This window comes from Zingiber officinale, chromosome 6B (assembly GCF_018446385.1).
Source record: "Zingiber officinale cultivar Zhangliang chromosome 6B, Zo_v1.1, whole genome shotgun sequence".
NCBI classification, from domain to species: Eukaryota; Viridiplantae; Streptophyta; class Magnoliopsida; order Zingiberales; family Zingiberaceae; genus Zingiber; species Zingiber officinale.
The window spans coordinates 102330989-102354885 of NC_055996.1; the positions used below are offsets into that span (position 1 = coordinate 102330989).

Below are 23897 nucleotides of genomic sequence, written 5' to 3' on the forward strand. Positions count from 1 at the left end.
AGAACGTGCACGGCGTTCGAGGGACGAGAAACCGGAAAGGAAGGCTGTTCGAGGAGAAGGCCGGAACTTAGATTCGGGTGAGCCCTATTCCGGATGGCAGAGATCACCCAAGCTAGCGGAGCCGGAATTGAAGACCCGGACCGAGACGAGCTGAACCGAAGCAGAGCGACCGGACGGAAAAATTCAACCAGAGTTGACTTTTGGGGTCCGGGGCGCCCGGACCGAAGATGTTGACCAGATCGAGTCAAACTCGATCTGAACGTTGGGGGATAAAGTTTTATCCCCCCAGGGCGCCCGGAACCCCTTCGGGGCGCCCCGACCAGTGCTATAAATATAGCACTGGTTTGCACAGATCATTCAACTCACTTGTAATAAGTTTTCTCTGTGCTTTCATTTCTGTTTCTTTTATTTGTGTTGTCAACGCTGTAAAGAGGCTACTCCGCCCGAAGGAGATAAACAGATAGTGCGCTTACTTTCCTTGGATTAGCAATCCCCTGATTGCAAACCAAATAAATATCTTGTCTGCTCTTTTCCTTGTCTCTTAGTTTTATTATTACAAGTGTCTTTTAAATTAGTTGAATATCCGAGAAGGGTTTTTGGTTTAATTTTTGTAGGGCAATTCACCCCTCCCCTCTTGCTGGCCTCCAAAGGGACCAACAATATATGCATAATTACCAGTGTTCGAAAACTCGGGCTAGGCGGCCACATAGGCGCTGCGCGGCATGGTGCCGCGCCGGAAACCTCCTAGGCGGGTGCCCTAGGCGGCTCTCGGCGGAACTCATCGAGCCTCGGCGGGCCTCGACCGAGTTATTTAGGTTTTAAACTTTTAATATTTTGTTCCAAATTTGCTGTTTACGTCTTCACCGTGCGCCGCTTCGTCTTCCAAATTTGTTGTTTCGTCCTCATCGTCGCTGCGTCGTCATCGTCGATGTTTCGCCGTGCGCCACTTCGAAGGCTTCGTCGCTCCGGTAAGTTGTTTCGTTAAGTTGTTAACTGTTGAGTCATCGTCGCGCAATCTCCGGCAACACCGGAAGCGTCCGCAGCCGCCGGAAGCGTCGTAGGACGTGTCCGGCAGCATCTCGTGAAGCTTCCAGCGGCACTGGAAGCTTTCCGCAACGCTTCCGGCGCCGCTGGAACAACTTCGGACTTCGCCGGACACGTCCGGCGGAGCTTCCGGCGGCGTCGGAGGTCTCCCGCGAGGCGCCGGTGGCGTCCGCGCCGTCGTGATAGTCGCGAGAGGGGGACGGCGTTTTTTGTTTTTGTTTTATCTTTTTTTTTAGATTTATTAAATTAAAACAATTCCTAACGGGGATAATTTCAAATTCAATAATAGGTTAGTTCGTAAAACCTAATAAAATTATCATCCCAATTAAATATATTTTAAATATATATTTTTTATAATAAATTGTATTAATTTTTATAAAAGAATTTTGAATATATAAAATTATATATAAAATTAAGATTCCATTATTAATTTTATAACTTATATAATCAGATTTAAATATATAAATAATATACTTAATTTTTTTAAATAAATAATATTAAATATTAATTTATATATTAACAGATTTAAAAATTATAATAAATATTATCATTTATCAGATTTAAAAAATAAAAAATATTTTAAATTTAATAAATATAATACATATTATTAATTTATATTTTATATAAATCATATTTATAAATTTTATATATTATTAATTTATATGAATCGGATTTATAAATATTAAAATTATATTAAAATTTTAAAAATTCTAATAAATATTATTAATTTATATAAATCAGTTTTAAAAATATGAAAAATAAACTAAAATTTTCTAATAAATAAAATTTTCTAATAAATATTATTAATTTATATAAATCAGTTTTAAAAATATGAAAAATACATTAAAATTTTAAAAATTCTAATAAATATATTTAAAATTTAATTTATTTAAACAAATATCGAATAAATTTTATTAATTAGATTAAGATATATAAAAAAATATTCTCAGACTTGTTAATGACTTAATGTTATTGAAATATTTTGTATTGTATGTCTGTATGGTATAATTAAATTTTATTATCATGTTAATATGTTATGTGATTATGTCTTGTTATATATTATTTTTTCAGATTATTTGTTAGACTGTTATCAATGGCAAGCAATCCATCTTCGACAGCATCTGTCACTCAACCCGAATCCGGGATTCTTAAAAAAAAGTCAAATGACATCGGATGGGAGTTTGGGAAATTGATTGATCCTAAGAACCTTGACAAAATTAAATGTAAGTTATGTGGAAAAGCAATGTCAGGAGTGTATAGGATAAAGGAGCACATTGGAAATATACCTGGAAATGTATCTGGTTGTCGAAAAGCATCTCAAGAAGACAAAAATAAGTGCAAACAGGTTATTTTAAAAGGGAGGAACAGAAAGAAGAACAAAATAATGGAAGAACAAAGTTGTAGAACAGATGTGACTATTTCCGTAGATGAAAAAGGTCTTGAAATTGAAGGGATGGATGGAGTTAAAAAACCTCTTCCACTTGGCCCCATGGATAGATATGCATCGGCAATTGCTCCAGAAAATGCAGGCTCCAGTGGAAGTAAAGTACTTCGGCAAAAAAATATAAATGAGACTCTTTTCAAAGAGAGAACTCAACAAGTTCAACAATATGTTGGGAGATGGGTTTATGAAAATGAAATCTCATTCAATGCTGTTGATAATGATAGCTTCAAGCTACTAATGGAGGCAGTGGGTCAATTTGGACCAGGATTCAAGCCTCCAACTCAATATCAACTTAGGGAGCCACTATTGAAAGCTGAAGTTGAAAGAACAAAACAATTGCTGAAGAAACATGAAGAAGAATGGGCAAAGAATGGATGCTCGATCATGACAGATGCATGGAGTGATAGAAAAAGAAGAAGCATCTTAAATTTGTGTGTTAATTGCAAGGAGGGTACTACATTTTTAGAGTCTAAGGAGTCTTCAGAGGAGGCACATACAGCTGAACTTATTTTTGAGTATGTTGACAAGTGTGTTGAACAAGTAGGAGCTCAGAATATTGTTCAGATTGTTACAGACAATGCCACCAACAATATGACTGCAGCTAAATTGATGAGAGAAAAACGACCCGGGATCTTTTGGAGTTCATGTGCAACTCACACTATTAATCTCATGCTTGAAAGTATTGGCAAACTTCCACGATATAAAAAGGTGATTGAGCAGTCCAAGGCTTTTACCATTTTCATCTATGCTCACCATAAGACTTTATCATTGATGAGAAGTTTTACAAAGAAGAGAGACATAGTCCGACCAGGAGTTACCAGGTTTGCATCAAATTTCCTCACATTGCAAAGTTTGATTGAAAAAAAAGCTAGTTTAAGGGCCATGTTTACAAGTGATATGTGGGAGAAATGTAAATGGTCAAAAACAAACAAAGGAAAAATGACTTACTCTACAGTGATGAGCATGAGTTTTTGGAATGGTGCAACACTTTGTTTGAAAATATTTGCTCCTTTGGTAAGAGTTCTTCGATTGGTAGATGGAGATAGAAAGTCATCGATGGAGTTTCTATATGGGGAGCTTCTTCAAGCTAAAGAAGATATCAAGGTGGCTCTGAATAACGTGGAATCAAATTATCAGCCTATCATAGTCATTATTGAGTCAAAAATGAAGGATAGACTTGATCCATCATTGCATACCACTGCATTTTTGTTGAATCCTTATTTTTACTACGAAGATAGTTCGATTGCTCTTCATGAGGAGGTCGCGATGGGGATTTTTGAATGCATGAAAACTTTGCATGCCAATGAGTTAGATTTACAAGATACAATTATTAACAAGGAATTTCCAAAGTATAGAAATAAGACTGGGTTATTTGGAAAAACATTGGTAGCAAAAGCATGTGAAAAAAATGATGATACATTTGATCCATGTGCATGGTGGAGTACATACGGTGCTCACACACCTAACTTGCTAAGGGTGGCATTGAGGATACTTTCATTAACTACAAGTTCATCTGGGTATGAAAGAAATTGGAATACATTTGAAGGAGTAAGTTTTAAACTTTCAGTCTACTCTTTAATTAAATTAGTTATAATTTTTAACGTCTATACTCTATATTCAGGTACTAACTATAGTATTTACTTTCTCTGTTTTTTTAGATTCACACAAAGAAAAGAAATAGGTTGGATGCCAACAGGTTGAACAATCTAGTATTTGTCCAATTTAATGCTAGATTGTTGAACAAACAAAAAAGAGAAAAAAAAAAAAAATGTTGATGTCCTTCTTGCAAAAGATGCTTCAAATGCACAAGGTTGGATTGTGGATGGTGGGGAAGATGATGTAGTTTAACTAGTGATCCGGTGGTAGCGTCTATAAACGTCCGGGCGGAAGACCGTCGAGCTCCGACGTTAAATATCGAGAGACGAGCCGGCGTCTATAAACGTCCGGGCGGAAGACCGTCGAGCCGGCGTCTATAAACGTCCGAGCGGAAGACCGTCGAGCTCCGACGTTAAATATCGAGAGACGAGCCGGCGTCTATAAACGTCCGGGCGGAAGACCGTCGAGCTCCGACGTTAAATATCGAGAGACGAGCCGGCGTCTATAAACGTCCGAGCGGATAGCCAGTCACAAGATACAATCAACGATAGCCTGGTTATACGGTTGAGCGGCTCGCTTATCAAAAATATACGGAAAACCCCTTTGGGGTAAGGCACAAAGAAAAAGTTGGTCAGTGGAAGTTAGGGATATTAGCATGTAAATGCCGAGCGGTCACGTTCGAAAACCTAGCGGCCGCGCGGTCGCATGATAGATGCCATTAAGACGATCGAATTGAGCCGGACAGAAGCGTCGTGCCGAGCGGAAAGGATATAAAGAACATTTTGGCGTGACGAGGGAAAAATGCCTTGCTAAAACAGAAGTGAAAGGAGCAGAAGGTCATCTATTACTCATTAGGTAAATCAAACAAGTCATTACAGAAATAAGTTGGGCCGAACGGCGGGAATACAAAAAAGTTCATAAAAACGCTCCTCACACATCAAAATCAAAAAGAGCGTCGAGGATGGAGTCCATCACGCTCGCGAGGTCCTCGGGGGGATGGTCAGCTCGGCAAGCAGATGGCCTTTGGTCTTCAGATAGCCCACCGCCGCCTTGATCGCCTCCTCGAAAGTGAGGGACATCTTGTCGGTAAACTTCTCTCCGAAGTCTTCCGAGCGGAGGAACGCCTTCCTCCCTTCTTCGGAGCGAGTCGACTCCCCCTCTTGATATTCTTTGAGTGCGGCGTGGGCAGCATCGCTGGCAGCTTGGAAATCCTTCAAGTCTCCATCAAACTTTTGGAGATCGGCCGAGCGGCTCTCCTTCTCGGTGGCCAGCAGAGGATCCAGATCCTTGATGCGTTGCTCCAGCCCTCTGATCTCCACCTTCATCCAGTCCATATCATCGATGGCCTGGCGCTTCCGGGTGGTCGCCGTCTTGATTTCTTTATCTCGTTGCTTGATCATCGTCTCAAGACGAACGACCTTGCTCGCCAGATCAGAAGCCCTTTTCCGCTCGGCTTCCAATAATTTTTTGGCCTTCGTCAGAGCGGCCGTCGACTGCTCGGTGCCCCCCGCAGCTTTTTGTTTTTTCAACTTATCCTCCAGTTCGGCCAATCGATCGCTAATGGCGATCTGCTCCACCCAGTTCTGCTAGCAAATGTGGACAGGTTAAAAACATAATTCAAATACGCAAACAAAGAAACAGAGCATACCCCGATGGCCTATTGTAGGTTGCTGTGGCCGAGCTGTCCGGGAGTCATCTTGGCTATTCGACGCCGAGCGTCCACCCAAGCTTGGGCAAGAGGGCCCGTCAAGGTGGTCTGCTGCTCAGGGACCATTGGCCGATCAGCAGCAGCCATGTACGCCTCCGAAGGAAGGCGCAGAACGGTTTTAATTAAATTCTGGCCGCTCGGTTCGCTCTGAGAAGCAGCGGCCTTACCAGATGGCCCACCGGTGGACGAGGAAGGAAGCTCGCCCAAACGCCTGATACGGCGCCGGGTTCTTGAAGGGCTGGAAGGCGGCACCTCAGAGCTGGCCCTCGGAGAGCCATGAGGGGTCGGGGTACTCTCGAGAGAAACCGTCCCGGACAGTACCGGAGCATCCGCGCTCCGCTCGGGCTATGGCTCGTCAAGTGGAGTGGAGGCAGACGTAGATTCCGGTCGTCGGCGCTTCCGAGTGACTAGCGGAACATCATCTGCCGAACGGCCCTCTACCTCAGCTTGGTTGGAAGGTTCAGTGCCGCCCGCTGCCTCGTCGTGAGAGGTAGCAGCGGCTAAGGCTTCAGGGACCTCCTGAGTCCCCTCACTTGCTTCGCCGGTCGGATCAGCGGATCCAAGGCCCCGCTCGGCGACCACCTTGTTCTTCACCGCCTCAATCTGAGCGGCTTTCAGCTTGAGCTTTTCGGTTGCCTTAGCGCGCCACATGACTTCAGCTGCAAAAGCAAAAAATAAATCAGTTAGAACAAAACAAACGGGAAGATAAGGAAACTTACTCATGCTGCAGGGCAGATCGGCTGTGGTAGAGGACAAGCCGAATATGTGCATTACTCCCGGGAGGAGTAGCTTGCCAATATGATAGCGCTGACCAACTAGCCGTTCGGCTGCATGAAGGTAGGCCGCGTCGCCTCTAAACTTGCCGAACTCCGGTTGCGCTGGCATAGCCGTCTGCAACTTGGTGCGAAAAGTTGGCCGCTCGGGAAAACGTATATAGAAAAAATGCTCCTTCCAATGTTTGTTGGACCTCGGCATGCTATCGAAGAGGACGAAACCTATCCTAGATTGAAAAACAAAAGTTCCCCACTCGGCCTGCTTGGGATAGTAGAAGTAGTGGAAAATTTTTGGGTCTAGGGGGATGCCGTTCAGTTTGAATAAAACTATCACTCCGCTCAGCAGCCTAATTGAGTTGGGAACTACCTGGCCGAGCGGAATGCGAAAATAATTACAGACTTGTATGAAAAACTTGTGGGGGGAAAACGCAGTCCGGCCAGAAATTGGTCTCGGAAGAAAAGAACAGTGTCGGGCGGCGGTTCATGAGGCCGATCGGCCGGTGTGGCTAACACTATTTGGTGGTCGGTCGGCAGGTCGTAAGTCCGAACGAGACGCAAAGCGTCTTCCTCATCAAAACGGCTCTCCATGGTCGTGTACCATAGACCCGGAGCGCCGCCGGTCGACTGCGAGGTGCTAGTCATGGTCGAAAGACGAGAATACGGGACCAAAAGGGAAGGTTCAAGCAAGGAATGGAGGAAAACCGACTGAAGGAAACGATTAACCGAAAGAAGAAAACGTGGGGAACAAGAAAGAGGGTCTTACGAGCGAGAAAGATGATCGACGGGGGCCTGGGGTTTGCCGAAAGCGGAGGGGCGAGGTCACCGGAGAAAAAAGCGAGCAGAGAAGCGCCGGAGGAGGATGAAGCAACAAGGCGGCGGAAACGGAGTCGCGGGCTTTATATCGCCGTCCGGGAGCAACCTCCACCGTCCGATCCAGGTCGTCGATAACGAGGCCATCATCCAGCCGTCCATTTCAAACGGCGGCTGTCCCATCGGAAGTGACGCCACCACCATACGCTGACAAACGCATGATCGCCACGTATCAGCGGGATACTGGCCGCATTTAATGAGCTCCCCTTACCGTGCGCAGTGCACGTGATGAATAGTAGAGGAGAGCATCGGACATGGAGTCCAAGAGACCACAAGGCACGGACCAGATACCGCCGAACGGACGAGCATCATTAGGCCTGGCCGAGCGGCCCAATGAAATGATCGTTGTTCTGTTAGATCGGCAGTCCAGTCAGTCGGACTTCGCCTCCTTCGACTAGACTCGAGGGGAAGGCAAGTGATCCGGTGGTAAAAGCCTGGGACCCCCTAACGAGGGGTCGAAGCCACGTGGAGGTCAAATGGCCAAGTAGCCCGCTGGAGAAGGGTGAGCCGACCGGACTTGGAAGAAATGGACAAGACCGATCGGCCGACCAAGGGACATTCGGTAGTAAAAGACGCCCTGACAAGGTCAGGGTTCCGACGCTCTGTCGAAACAGTAGTTAAGAGCCGAGCGGAAGAACCAGGAAAAAATGACTGCTAACAGTCTCTATATGGCGCCTACCGGAAATTTCCCCAGCACACCAATGTCAACGGCAGGCCGGACGCGAGGTGAGTGTTGTTCGGCTAGCGCGTAAAAGGAGGAGGGCTGGCCGGACGGACTCCCTGTCAAGCCGGTCGGACGCCCCGGATTATGAGCAGTAAAGAAGGGGGAACATCTTCTGACAGCCGTCAAGTCATATGGCCAGGCCATACTCCTAGTCTGACAACGGGGTGTCCTGTTGTCCCATCGAAGGCGCAATAGGACTGTCGCAGTATGGCGTCAGGTAAGCTCTCTGGCAGGTGCATACAGGGGTATGGGCTGCAGACACATAGGCACCTCAGTGGAAGTGCATTAGTTCTTTCACCGCTCTATATAAAGAGCCTCTTACTTCGCCGGAGGTACGCACACTACGAGTTTTGGAGCCCCTTTCTCTCTATTGAGCTTTGCCTGACTTGAGCGTCGGAGGGTCGCCGCCGGGAACCCCTTCCCGGCCCGACTTCTGTGCAGGATCGCCGGAGCTTCGGAGGCCTGCGCCATCGACTAGGAGAGCGCCACGTGCCCAGCGTCCTTTGGTTCGGCGATTCGGACAGGATCAACTAGGTTCCGGGCTCACTTGGCAAATGGTTGATGAAGCAAGTGGAGCAGATGAAAATCTACAACCCCGAAGAAGCTCCAGAGTGAGAGAACTCCATGAAGATGATTTTGAATCCGAAGAAGAAGACGAGGATCACAATAATGATATTGAGTTTGTGTCCGATGAAGAACAAGTTCTTGAAAATTATGGAGAAGAAGCAGAATAAATACGAGTCTATGAGATATTATTAGTTGTGTAATTTTGAACTCATTTTGTTAAGACATGATTTATGTTATTTAACAATTATATTTTGCTTAGTGGTTACTAGTTCACAATGCATTGTAATCTTGAATTGAACTATTGCTACTATTTTCCAATGTTCTACTGTTTACTATATGATTATGATAACTTACTGCATGTTCTATTATTTAACTGTTTCTTTTACTCATATTTACTGAGCCTAGTATATTTCCTTTGCATAAAACTATTAATTTTCTTTTATAGTTTTTCATTTTTTGGTATTGGAAAGTATGTATTTATTTCAGCATACATAGTTAGATCTTCATTGCTATAAAATTGTTTAAGACAACATTTAGATTTGCATATGACATTGTCCACAGTCCACATGAAACAAGGGATACCGAGGAATCCGCCTAGCGGCGCCTAGTCCCCGCCTAGGCGCTAGGCACTGGTCTGCCGCCCGACTAGCGCCTAGCGAATTTTAGAACCTTGATAATTACATTTCTGAATATTTGATTAACCATAAGAAATAATAGGGAAAGTGACACACCTCCATCCAGGAACTTTTAAAGGCTGCAATGCATGGAAAGCATTTGAGAAAGATGTCAACACCTGCAATTATACTTCAACATGAGATAAACCACGCTGTGGAAAGACAGGCTCATAATAAAAGATTAGAAAACAATAACATAAACGTCTTAACCTGAAAGTTAGCATTATCAACTATGTCAGGGGAAATTAGATCCAGAAGCCAATTGATAAACAATCTGAAATATGGTCGTGGGCTGAAGGAAAGCCTTTTCTCTTCTGCATCTTTTTGGATGACTCTTACAGTAACAGATAAAATCTGTCCAAAAAAAAGTATTGACAAAAAAAGTTAAACATGAACTTTTGCCCAGAATAAATAGTTAAAACAGCAGCAAAAAGCAAAAAAAAGATAAACAGAAGTGTTGAAAATAACCTTGGGAAGCAGAAGAGCTTTAGTTGATCCCTGATCCATAGAACAGTACTAAATACAAAATAAAAAGGTCATTTTCCATACAATAGACTACATGAAAAGTAGATGCCTAATCAAACATGCTAAAGCAGAATCGAATGTGACAAAAAGTTAACAGCAAGTGAACATACCTTTAACACAAGAACCACGAGCTTAGCATATGAATCAATTGAAAAAAAAGATAGCAGTTGAGTTTGTTCATGCACAACTTTAGAGTAAGTGACAGATAACTCCTAAAATATGCTGTAGGAATTAGTAAACCACACAACATATGCTAGAACCAAAACTGATGGAAACACTTGTATTACCGTGAAAACACGGAAAAAACGATCCGTGATATCATCACCCTTTAGTAAACCATTTTGTTGCAGCTGAGAAATGTAATGACTGTAGGTTGATTCATTTGTCGTGGGAAGTTCACAAATCCGGCACCAATCAGCAAAGTAGGTAGTAATCTGTATCATATTCAAAGAAATTTTCAGTAGCAACAAGATCCAGTGTCCATAAAAAAAAAATATAAAGGAAGCATCCTGAGACAAAATGACATATCTAACAAATAGTATCCAAAAATTGATAATATAAAGAATTAGAACAGTTTGAGGCCAAAGAGTCCTGAGCTGATGTTAAGTTCTTAAGAATTAATATTAAGGTTATAAATATATGTTTAGGAATAGGGTATGCTCCCATGACAGACTTATATTGGAGTGCTGAATGATATTAAAACACAAAACAGGTCAGGACTAGTCTGACTGTGATGACTTAGGCTTAAGAATGATTAACAGTTCACATTATCCTATTGGCATAATCTTTTAGTATTTAATCATCCACTCTCGGTAAATCTCCTAATAAAATATATCTCCCTATAATTTGCTTTAATAAGGTTATAATATTAAACTTTCATGGTTTCATATTATTGTCAATCCTAGTCTGACTGTGATGGATTAGGCTTAGGCATAATTAGCAGTTTACATTATCCTATTGGCATAATTTTTTAGTATTTAATCATCAACTCTCAGTAAATCTCCTTACAAAATATATCTCCCAATAATTTGCTTTGATAAGGTTATAATATTGAACTTTCACGGTTTCATATAATTGTCAATCCTAGACAGACTGTGATGGCTTAGGCATAATTAGCAGTTTACATTATCCTATTGGCATAATTTTCTAGTATTTTATCATCCACTCTCAGTAAATCTCCTTACAAAATATATCTCCCAATAATTTGCTTTGATAAGGTTATTGTCGGATTGTAAGATTGCAAATAAAATCTCCCATTGAAAATACATGGGAAAGATCATAGATTTATTGAGGAAAAATATCTCTATTAGTATGAGACATTTTAGGTAGAGCCCAAAAATAAAACCATGAGGGCTTAGGCCAAAGTTGACAATATCATATCATTATGGAGATATTTAAATTTCTTTTGGTCCTAACAATTGGTATTAGACCCTGGACTGCCAGAAGGTCTCACCGCCGATTGTGCACAAGAGTTATGATCTAATTGAGTTATGTGAGTAAAATATTGACCTCGAACAAAGTAAGTGGAGGCTCCCGTGTCCGAATCAAGAGAACTAATTGAGCTATGTGAGTAAAATATTGACCTCGAACAAAGTGGGGGCTCCCGTGTCCGAATCAAGAGAACTAGACACTAGGGAGGAAGTCCTAGTTGCGACTAGGCAAGAAAGTCCTAGTTGCGACTAGGCAAGAAAGTCCTAGTAGGTCGAGTGGACTGAGGGACAGGAAGACTTGGTGGGTTGAGGATCGGACGAGGGAAGCCGTAGTCCTTCGTTTGAGGGGGGATTGTTGGGTTGCAAGGTTGCAAACAAAGTCCCACATTGAAAATACATGGGAAAGATCATAGATTTATAAATAAAATTATCTCCATTAATATGGGGCCTTTTGGATAGAGCCTAAAAATAAAACCATGAGGACTTATGCTTAAAGTGGACAATATCATATCAATGTGGAGATATTTAAATTCCTTTTGGTCATAACAATTATAATATTGAACTTTCATGGTTTCATATTATTGTCAATCCTAGCAAATTTCCAGCACCTTCGGACAAATATGATGTTTGCCAATCTCTGTTTAATTTGTTGTTGAAACCTGTATACAGATTAAAACACCAAAGATAATACCAGCTTAACTAAGTCTGCAAATATTGTCAACTTTAATTATTTATTTGACTTAACAATGTGTCCTACTATTTTTACTAATAATAACAAATATTTGAGAATTTTATAATTATGAGATGCTTCAAAAAAAATTATAACTCGAACTACAAGTTACGTTCATTGATACGGCAGATGATGTGGAGCCTCCGAGTCGGGTCAAAGTCCAGGAGACCGGTTGACATTGTGGCTAAAGTCAAGTGTCAACCTTGTAACCAACGTAGTCAATTGTCGTGGCCAAGAGATTATCCGACCGACCCATTGGGTTGGTCGAACCATTGGGCCAGTCGGACGCGAGCCTCTCAATATTGGTGAATAGCTCAAGGCGAGTCAACATTCTCCATGGGAGGAACTCCTAGTTGCAACTAGACAAGAAAGTCCTAGTAGATCGGGTGGACCTAGGGGCAAGCAGACTTGGTGGGTTGAGGATCAAATCTGGGAAGCCGTGGTCCTTCGTTTGAGGGGAGATTTGTTGGGTTGCAAGGTTACAAAAAAAGTCCCATATTGAAAATACATGGTAAAGATCATATATTTATAAGGGGAAAATATCTCCATTGGTATGGACCGTTTGGGTATAGCCCAAAAACAAAACTACGAGGGCTTAGGCCCATAGTGGACAATATCATATCATTGTGGAGATATTTAAATTCCTTGTGATCCTAACAGTTAAAATATTGGACTTTCATGGTTTCATATTATTGTCAATCCTAGCAAATTTCCAGCACCTTCTGACAAATATGATGTTTGCCCATCTCTGTTTAATTTGTTGTTGAAACCTGTATACAGATTAAAAAACAAAGGGATCCCAGTTTAACTAAGTCTGCAAATATTGTCAACTTTAATTATTTATTTAACTTAACAATGTGTCTTACTATTTTTATTAACAATAACAAATATTTGAGAATTTTATAATTATGAGATGCTTCAAAAAAATTATAACTCTAACTACGAGTTACGTTCATTGATACGGCGGATGATGTGGAGCCTCCGAGTCGGGTTAAAATCCCGGAGGCCGGCTGACATGGCGGTCAAAGTCAAGGAAGAGTCAACCCTTGAAGCCAGTGTAGCCAATCGTCCCGGCCAAGAGATTATCTGACTGGCCCATTGGGCTGGTCGAATCATTGGGCCAACAGATTATTCGATCAGACCATTGTGCCAGGCGCAAGCCTCTCAATATTAATGAATAGTTCAAGACCGAGTCAACACTCTCTAGGGCCAAAACTTCTTTGTCACTCGAAGATAGCACGATTAACTAGCTTGGTCGAGCGGTCTAGCCGATCGGAACTGTGGTTCGATCAGACAGACTAGACGCCCGATCCGATTGAACTCTGAGGCTAAACAAATAAGCTGAGTGAGGGACGAGTCCCAAGCAACACTATAAATTTGATCGACTTTCTCTTGCAAGCGGTTGCCGATCGGGTCATAGGAGGAACTCAGTCAGCTTGCCATGTAAGCATGTTGTGGGCCCCCCCAACCCAACGGCTTCATATTCTTTTTGGCATTTTGTGCCACGGAGGGCAGAGAATATTCTATATGCAAGCTGCATATCAGAAACTTCCTCTCTGTCAAACACAGAGATTGCGGGTCCTCTCTAACCAAACATTTTGAGATTTGTGCATAAACAGTAACACTATAAAAGGAGGTCTCTATCTACAGGCACAGGTACGCTCACATTACATGAGGCTAGGCAATTACACACGCATTTACTGTTGAGACTACTGTCCATCGCCTTCCACCGTTTATTAATTTGAACGTCAGAGTGCCTACGCCGAGGACCCTTCCTTGGTCCGGTTGTTAACGCTCTTTTTGACACTTAGAAATGCTTCAGAGTCAGATTTTGACCGTAAGGAATCTTCATTTAATCAACATGAGCCACGTATCCAATACTCCATCTCCACCACAGGATCATTCATATTCATATTTATATTCTTGTAATAATTTCTAAATAGCAAGTGAACTGTAAGTGCATAGGATAATAATTGAATAATCTTTTTCCAAAATGTTAATTTTGTTTTATATCATCTCAAGCTTTAAATCACCTGCATCAAACTATTTTCCATCCTGAGCTCTGTGCCTCTAATATCAAGATTTCAATTGCTCATATTGACATGTATCTCAGCACAAGCAAATAAAAAAAATCTAGGTATGGCCACCTAGAAATATTGTCAGAATGAAGCATGTCATTGTATAACACCCGATACAGCAGGAGATCTAAATTACTAATTAACGTGACCCTGACTAGATAAAAACATTTAAGCATCAAGATAATAAATATTGAGAGACAAATCAAAGAGGAGCATATTTAGATAGTGAAACAGTGCTTACATTCAGTTTCTAAAAAAAATCATCATAAAATTTCACACCACCACACCACAAAAAGAAGCAAGTGTCAGAAATTATATGGTGCCTGAACATAAAACAATTTCAGCTAAACTTAGAGAATCAGCAGAGAAACAAAAGAAAAAAAAAGAAGCAAGGATGCTACAGAACAGAGATGGAATAGAGAAAAAAGCATGGTGGAAGAGACAAAGAAATTATCAACCAAACAATTTCATGCAAATGCAGTCAAACATATAGTATTGCTTGATTGCAAAAGAAAAGGAAGCTGAGAGAGAAAAGGAGATCAAGAATAGATAGGGTCATGGAAGAAGCAAGAAAAGGGCAGCCAATTTAGGTAGAACAGAGGAAGAAGAAAAGCATTAGAGACATGAAATTATTGTGATCACTTGTGATCATACTAGTGAATTGGCAAATGGTACAGACCTACAAACATATGAGAGCATCCTGAGAGCATTTCACTTTATTCTTCACTAACTTACAATAAAGATTCAATTTAAATGAACACATTTAACATAAGCATAAAAAACAAGTATATAATTGAATACCTGCTCACGAAAACCAGCAGGATCAGCAGGTGATGGCTCATTAGAATCAAGCTCCTCCCTGTTTGTCAAGGAAAGACCAGAAAGACCCTGCTAAAAGAAAGGTTTAAGATTGCACATGATGCAAATTAACATCTTGCTGAAAATGTGAGCATCAGATGAAAACATTTTGCTGACTTAATTTATGGAAAAATACCTTCTTATCCTTGAATTGCTTGATCTTATCTTCTCTGTTCACAGATAAAGAAGTAGATACATTATTCTTAGCAATCTCAACTAACTGTTGCAATGACTCTGGTGACCCAGGCTTCATAGCCAACTGCAAGAACATAAATAACATAATGAGAAATTCCACAGATTTTTAGAGAAAATGATCAGAAGAAAATAAAAGTACTTTTGACAAAGCCTCAATGAGATTGTACAGCTCTGACATGCTTACACCAGGTTCCTGAATTACCAAAGTTTGCACAAGCGATATGGCAAACTCAGTTGCTGGTTCTGTGAATGAACAGAATGGTTAGTCCCCAGCATTCAAAATTTGCTAATGCTTTTGACATCACTTCTATTGTCAAAAGTAAAAAGCAAATCGAAGAACCAACTCAAAATTTCAAAGGCATTAACAAGGCACTTGACCAAGAAAGGAAGATAGTTTATGAACCATCTTCAACGTTTTGCTTCATTTTTGATAGTGGGAAAGGTGATAAATACACAGGTGACTAAATACAAATTAAATAATAAAAAGTTAACTTGTTTAAGCAGGTATAAACCTTTATAATCAAGTTGAATGATTCAAGAGACATGCATTATTCTGCTGCATTAAAAGTGCAAGTTAAGGGTTGATTGATTTCCTATAAAAGTATATATATACATATCAAGTTAGAAAGGTGATAAATAAGCAGGTATATTTACGTGACTAAATAAAATTAAGAAAAAAAAATTAATTTGTTTAAGCAGGTATAAACCGTTATAACACACACACACACAAAGTTAGAAAGGTGATAAATAAGCAGGTATATTTAGGTGACTAAATAAAATTAAGAAAAAAAAATAACTTGTTTAAGCAGGTATAAACCTTTATAATTCACACATAAAGGTGATAAATAAGCGGGTGTAAAAAATAACAAGTTAACAAGTTTATGCAGGTATAAGCCTTTATAATCAAGATGAAAGATTCAACAGACATGCATTATTCTTCCGCGCTAAGAGTGCGAGTTCAACATGAGTAGTAGACAGCAAGGATTATTATGAAATCCTATATATATATATATATATATATAAAATAATTTTCTTGATATTATTTTAATATCCATACTGATAAAACAGTTAGGAATCTAGTGTGTCACTGAAAATGAAAGTGGCTCAGAGGGGAAAAGTATGCTTTGACCATAACAGCATATAATAAGCTTTTCTAATGGATAATAAATTCTTCTAATGGGAGTGAAGGGATAAAAGAGAATTACAGAGAGAAGGAATAAAAGTTACCTGTCCAATGAAGTCAAAATGAATAAATCAAAGATGGGACTAGGGGAATCGATAGAAGGGCTTGGTAGAAGGGTACATGATAAAGACCTTTACACAAAACAAGTTGGGGAGACAAAAGGCAGGGAGAGAGAGAACTAAATTCTCTAGATTAACATAGTTGATAGAGGAATTGCATGGTTGCCTATAAGTTACTCAGAGGAAGAAGTCATCTTCCAGAATTCTGATTAATATTGTTAATGATCTGCAACAAAACAATACAATTTCAAACGATATTTTTGCATTAAGATTTTTTTCCCCGTAAAAGCCAAAGATGAATCAAATCAATAAGAATATATATGGAGTAATAGATGGCAGTACCAAGTGCTGGAGAAGGTACTAAGTTTTATTTCTTTTTAAGTAGACTCAAAGAGCATGATTCAGTATACGACCCTAATTAAGAAATAACAAAAATGTCATCTGTGCTTTCACAAAACAAATTCATCCTTTATGGACATCACAATGGAATTTGGCACTTAGTCACAAGCATCATCTACAGTAAAAAGTAATCCAACATCAAAATGAAATGCTAGTTTTTTGACTTACTATTCCTTCCCCCGCCTATAAGTTTAGCCAAATGGATGTTGTATTCAGCAAGGTTGAGCAACTCAGAACGAATAAGGCCCACAGTTATCTCTTTGTTAAACTTTCGTTCCTCATCAGAGTAAATTATCTGGAAAAAAAGGATAAAAGCTAAGTGCAATCTGACTCAAAACTAAAATTATTCAAGTCAAATGGAATATAAATGAGAAAATAAAATAGAACATGGCAGTCACATTAATAAATATTTCTATATTGCCAGATTGGCCACAATTTATAAATACTGTATTTATATAAAAATATATGAATTAAATTGCCCAGATCCCACGATCGAAGACAACACAACGACACCAAACAATTAAGGAAATTTGGGAATGAAAGTTTTGCATTAATATGCCAATGAATATAACAATACATGATGGATGAAATATCAAAAAAATCTACTATGTTCTTCAGACCAAACATCAAATAAGAAAAGGCTAATTATGAATGAAATTGGTCTTGATATTATCAAAGAAAGGTTCGACAAAAGCCTCCAACAGAGAGCTAACAGTAGACACATACCCAGCTTGTCAATTCTTTGACAACAAGTTTGCAAACATCTCGTATGACGGCTAGAATTGCTAGATGGGAAGCAATATGGAGAGCATTTGATGCATTTTCATACAAGCTCTTGAAAACCTGAATTACCCAGCAATGTTATTATATTATACCTAAAATTCTTGCAAGCTACTCAAAACAAACAACAAACCTTTTGGGCTATAGCTAATGAGGCTTCATCTCGACTTTCACATTTCAAGATGATCTCTGGCACATCAGCAACCACTCCCTAAATACATTTATGAAAAAAGTTAACATCTAGTGAAATAATGCAGGAGGGAAAAAATAAAATAAAATAAACGAAGTTGACAAAGAATAGAGACAAACTAACCTGAATTTCCATATCTCTGGCATCTGCAGCAATCATAGCTTCCAACTGAAAGAATTTTGTGTAATTATAATTGTAGTGGAAAAATTATTAACTGATTCTTTGGAAAAATCTTGAATAAGCTCTAAATTAAATAAGATGCATTTAGGGAATGGTTGCTGATGTGCCAACAATGCTAAAATTCTAGAATAAGTTGAAGGGTAAAAAAAAATAATTTGATCCAACATTAAAGAGAAAATAAGGTTTCATTTGTTGAGAAAATATTTTCCTATCTTCTAACTAATTGTACCAGCATTGCATCGAAAATCTCAGAAAAAAATATACATGTTTATGATAGTCAAAATGCTCTCTCATTTTGTATAACTACCCCTCTTAACTCTTTCACGAGTTCCCTGTTTCAAGCAAAAGAAGCTTCATAATCGGATAAAAAAATAGTAAGTAGTTAATGGTTTCTACATATTACTTTGACCAACGTTTCTTCTGGGATAAGTCATGCACGCACCCAATTCCTCCATGACACATTCAATCAATAACACAACAAACAAGACAAAAAATCACAATTTGGCTCCAATTCAAGTTAGTTTTAAGCCCTTTAAGGTGTCACCAAAGACAAGTAGCCATTTCTCTTTCTAAATGCAATATTGGGCAGAAGGTTTACACGATTGTCCACTAAAAGCAAAGGATCATAGTCCAATGCACATCAATGAGAATATAGATTAAATACACTTACCAGTGTACCATTTGCTCTGCAATTAAATATATCACTGATGCTTATGCCTAAGCTCATTGAAAAAAAAAAGATAGAAACAGAGAGGGATAGACACCGAGAATTACATCAACATAATCCTTGTGTACTGATAACTTACTAATTGTATCTGGTACAGGAAAAAATCAGAAGATCCAAAACCTTGCAACACACATATTCTCCCATTTATACGATAAAATTGCACAACAGTTATTTAATGAGAATCTTACTTAAATACAGATTAATGAACAAACAAGAAACAATGATAATTGGCATTTGCACCCATAGCATAACAAAGAATAATGCACAAGCATACGAGAAACATTTGATTTCAGAAACTTGGAAATTTTCATTTTTCCATTTTTATTTGAATGCAACAGCATTAGTGCTTAAATGATTTATTAGAAATCTCATTAGAGGTGATCCTAAAAATACGAGTTCTGAACTTCACTGTAATACAACCGGGGTTTACAAAACTCCTATACAAATCAAATTTAGTCTAATTGTAGTAAACCACTTGGCATGCGTAACAGTTGCATAGTTCTATATACCAAAAAATCTCATGCGACACTAAAAGGGATATAATCCATCACACCATCTCTATGTAATTAATGACCCTTTTGAGCAAATCATATTCTGTAGAAATACTGCATTAGCATATGATCATAGGTAGAATCAATGAACCTTTTGAGCAACTTGCAAGTATTTCTCCAAAGCTTCCCCCGTGCTCAGCAATGATTCAGGTAAAACAGTTCCTAGACGATCCATAGAAGCTGAAACAGATGGTGCCACCACATTCGTCAAATCCTGATATAAAAAGAAAAGAAAAAAAATGAGTGTGCATAGTTTCAGATAAAAACTACCATAGTTTTCAACACCGACTTTGGTTGCAACTGCTGGATCAACCGTGTGCAGATCTGCAGCACTAACAACAGAAGCTACAGTAGAGCTAATTTCACCCCCATGTTGGGTAAGACTATCATTGGCACCATAAGTTGGGGAGGCACTGCAAGAATATTTTTTTAAAAAGTGATATCACAACAACTTGAAAGTTAGTTTACTAACTGCAAAGTAACTAATTAATATACCTAAGTGGTTGTGCTAAACCATGCTCTGACTCTTCCGTGATAAGGTCCAAGGGTTGAGTCGTGCTGAAGGGAGCTACTTGTGAAGTGGCATAGACATTGGAACTGACACTACCAGAACTTGAATCATACACGCGTGACAGAGAAGAATTACCCACAGAAGTGCCCAGACCAGGAAGGCCAAGAGATGCAGCAGCAGTTGAATTCTGACCAGATTGATTTTGCCAAATATTCTTGATAAAATCCTACATGGAAATGGGTAATAAAAAAATAAAAGGAGCTGAGCAAAATGTTATTAACCATGCAATAACATCAGGTTTTTGTTTTACATCATAGACACGCTGTTGTGAAAGGGAGAGGTGGCCAGGCTTTGGCCGAAGTGCCTCTGGAATTCGTGAAAGTGGCCCTTGTGCATAAAGGGCATCAAAATATGCAGGTCCAGATGCTTCCCTTTGTTTCCTCATGGCAGCCAATGAAGGGGCCATCTCTCCATCAATCAATTCAACGGCCTAAAAAAGAAAATTCCTTAGCAAAAAGATGCTCCAATAGTTGTAATTTGCAAGAAGACATAATAACAAAGTGATTAATTTATAGCAACATAAAAAAATCACATTTTAAAAACCCTTGTGCATCTAAAAAAAATTAAGTTAGAATAAGTATAGTTAATATTCATCTCAGTAGTCATTCTTCCACAGAAAGATACAATTAATATATTTTAACATCTTAAATAGGGCAATCTAAATATTGATAAGAGTCAAAAAGCTATATGCTAAGAATTGTTGTTCATCCAAACAAGAGAACCAGTAGAAATTTGCAGAAACAAATATTTGACAGAGTTGCAAGCAGACAACAAAAGCATGCACCACATCATACCCAAATAAAACTCAGAAAGAAATTCGTTTGGCGGAGAATAATCGACGATATTGAACAATACATCTCCCAGCCATCTCTAAGAGAAGTACTAGCATAAATTTGCCACAAATTAGACTTGTACCCAATATATTCAGCATCTTACTAATTTTTCAAGACATTTTTTGTGTCTATATCCAATCCTTCTATCACAATTTATTCTGAAAATCAGTATTTGCTAACCTAAATAATCAGGTAAAATTAGCCTCTTCATGAGGAAGAATTGAGGTTGAGTTAATTTTCAGCTGAGCCTAGTTATATAAATTATCAATTAGCAAATGTCTAAAAGATCTGGTTTAGTTTATCCTTTTTTTATTTAATTTTGAGTGACTATACTAAAAACAAATATGTGTTTAGTTTCAAATTTTGTTTTAGGCTATTACTTAAATAGGGATGTAGTCAAACTAAAATAGAATTACAGAATCACAAGCAATAAATATTTTCATACATCATTGCAATATAATAACAAGGGTAAATATAGAATGAAGATATGCAGGAAAAAAACATGTGCACTGCACATCTCAAGAATGTGCATAACATCTCAGTAAAAAAAAAGAGAAATTGTGTACCTTCTCCGATGCTACATTCTCAATTACAGCACAACCAAGATCAAGATGATCAGTTGTAAGGATCTGAACTATTTGCTCAACCCGATCATTTGCCACATTCAAAACTTGAAGAAGACCTCTTAAATTACTTGAAAGGGCTACACGAAGAGGTTCCTAGTAATTCAAAGATTAAGAACACAAAACATGAAAACAGACATAAGAAAAGAAAATTAGGTAGAAAACAGCACTCAGGTGATCTAAGATACATAAACCTAGCAATAAAACATAGGAACCTTGCAAGTCACATGAGCCAAGCTTCCAGCGAGAGTCCCAACCATTAGGTGGGCAGAACGAGATATGACACCATCATCAGTTTCCATGGAATAATCCTAGAAGAAAAGACAATATGTAATCGGAGAAAAATTGTGAGAGAAAAAATAGTTAGGCATAACATTTACTGAAGAAAGACAGAAACCTTCAGAACAAGTTCCTTCGTTGTCCTACTAGCAATGGTAACACTTCGCTGAATAACAGGAGATACAATTTCTCTTATGGCCTTATCCATTGCCACTTGAATAATTCTGATATAGCAAAAAAAAAATTACAAGACCATGATATTGATGTGAAAGGCTTATTAACGTGATAATTAAACAAATAGAAGCAAATACCTGTGAAAATGCATGTTTGACCCCATAGAACTAAGCTTTGGATTAATATTGATATATGAGTCAGAATTGGGAATTATTGTCAGAAGCTGCAAAGACAAACCAATTACATTAAGCACAAGGAATGTGATGCATATAAGAAATGAATCAAAAAAGAATAAATTTTTAGTACAACAATTTGCATCACAAGAACTTTATTGATACAAGAAGAATTCATAGATTTCTAAATCAACTTAAAGAGTTCCTTATTAGAATGAAAAATCTCAAATAATTATCAAATTATGCAAGTCAACTTGATTTCTAACTAAGCTCAGCGGTTCCCACTTCATAAATGAATATTCACTTTTGCAAAACATACGAAACCCAATCAAGTCCTCATAGTTTACATCAAACAATCAAGTAAGGATGAGTGTTACAGTCAGTATAACATAAAAATATTACTCCACCAGATTTCAAACAGTTAGAACAATGTGTCCCAAAAATTTTTAAACAAAAAATGAATGAAAATATAAACCTGGTTCAGAGAAAAAGGTGAAGGTGATGGAGAGGGTGAAGGGGAAGGCGATGGGGATGGTGTAACTTGAGTCAAACCCTGAACAGATGGAACTCGTTCAGGTACATTTACAATGCCAATTTTGTCTTCCTCCAAAATGGAACCTGAAGTGGTATGTGGAGCAGCAGCATACTGCCCCAGGACAACAGCACAAAAGTATAAAACATGATTAGAAGACAAAATATTGAAGATTCATCAATGAGGGAAGGGAAAAATCACTAACTACTTGAGTTATTGCACTGGGATGGCTTGCTGAATGAGAAGAACTATTGACCTCAGTTTGCAATTCTACATGACTCAATGGAGGCAACAATCCTGAATTAATTTCAACAAGTGGTGGCTGAGCTGCAGTGATATCCTTATTTGAAAAATCTGGATTGCCCTCCACTTCCCGAGCCTTGTCTATCAAAAGAGTTGTTGGTTTAACTTCTTTCATATCTACACTAAGATTCTTAAACAAAACCTGCAATACAAGAATAAGATTTGGAATAACTGCATAAACCTAAAATCTCTTATAAAGATGCTTAAGCTATCATGAACAAAGTGGTTCTTACCTCTATATCAAATTTCAGATTCATTTTGAGGTTTGGAAGATTATAGATCTCAGTAAGCAAACTTAGAATCCCCATAGTCCAAGGATTGGGAGGTTGATAAGCTAAACTGGAATGGCATGGTTCCAAAACCTAAAATATATGACAAGTATATAACAAGCAAACAAAGAAGAGAACAATATTGTAAACAACTAAAATCTAAAAGGAACTACCTTTGAAGTGAATGGGATTACAGCAATCATCAGACCTTTTTCATATGCCTAGCAAGAGAATCATAATTCATTTCAGTGCACCAAGGTAACTTCAGTTATAGAAAGAAAAGAAAACTGCTGCCTAATAAAGTGAAATAATGACAAGACAATTGGTAATTTGCTTTCAAGGAATGATGGATAATAATTTCAGTGAGGCATTGTATAACAGGTATACACTCTTGAACAAACTTTAAATGCCAAATTCCAATGAAGACAACAAATTCTCAGTATGATTCAACTCATGGTGGCAAAAGATGATTTGGTCGCCCCCAGCGCCTCCGCCAGCTCGTCAGTATCTCATGAATATAAACAAAATGTTACTGCTTGACATCAAATACTTTAGTTTATTTAAATCTTGACTGTATGAGAATCAACAAGGTAAAACTAGATCACTGTCAATTTACCTTCCATGTATACACTAATACAAAATTAAAAATAAAAATAAACCATTAACTGGTAAAATTTGTCCAAACAGGAAGAACGCAAAAAACAGATGAAGGAAAAAACCTAATTCAAGCCTAGCCTAATTGAATCCACTTCTTTAACAAGATTATGTAAACTAGGTAAATTGACTTCTAGAACAAGATTATGTTGCTTGATACACATCAGTCATACCAGTATTTAATTGTACCATATGGTATCA

The 23897-nt window shown here is 38.7% G+C and overlaps 1 pseudogene; it reads right to left on the reverse strand.

Moving 5' to 3' along the window:
* LOC121988552 overlaps positions 1 to 23897 on the reverse strand; it is a 47463-nt pseudogene that overhangs the window by 8234 nt on the left and 15332 nt on the right.